Genomic DNA, 356 nt, shown 5'->3' with positions numbered 1-356 from the left:
TAGGATAGATCATAGACATATCATACACAGACGCTCACTGAGCAGGTTGGTCCGTGCTGCGATACGTTAACGTGTCGCCCATATTGGATGTGGCAGATCTGCCCGTACAAGCAGCGCGCGTTTTAGTTTGGGCAATGTGGGCGACCGCCCAGGGCGCCAGTCTCCGTGAGGGCTTTTAGTTATGCCTCTTATAGACCCATTCACACACACCTAATATATCTGGGAAACAAGCTCCTATTGCCACATCCAAAATGGCGGCCGCCACCGGAAGTAAACAAAACCGCGTTAATTGCGTTAATTGCGTTAATTTTTTTTACGCGTTAATTCTTTAAAATTAATTGACAAAATTAACGCGT

This window comes from Larimichthys crocea, chromosome X (genome assembly GCF_000972845.2).
Source record: "Larimichthys crocea isolate SSNF chromosome X, L_crocea_2.0, whole genome shotgun sequence".
NCBI lineage: Eukaryota > Metazoa > Chordata > Actinopteri > Sciaenidae > Larimichthys > Larimichthys crocea.
This window is presented reverse-complemented; position numbering follows the sequence as displayed.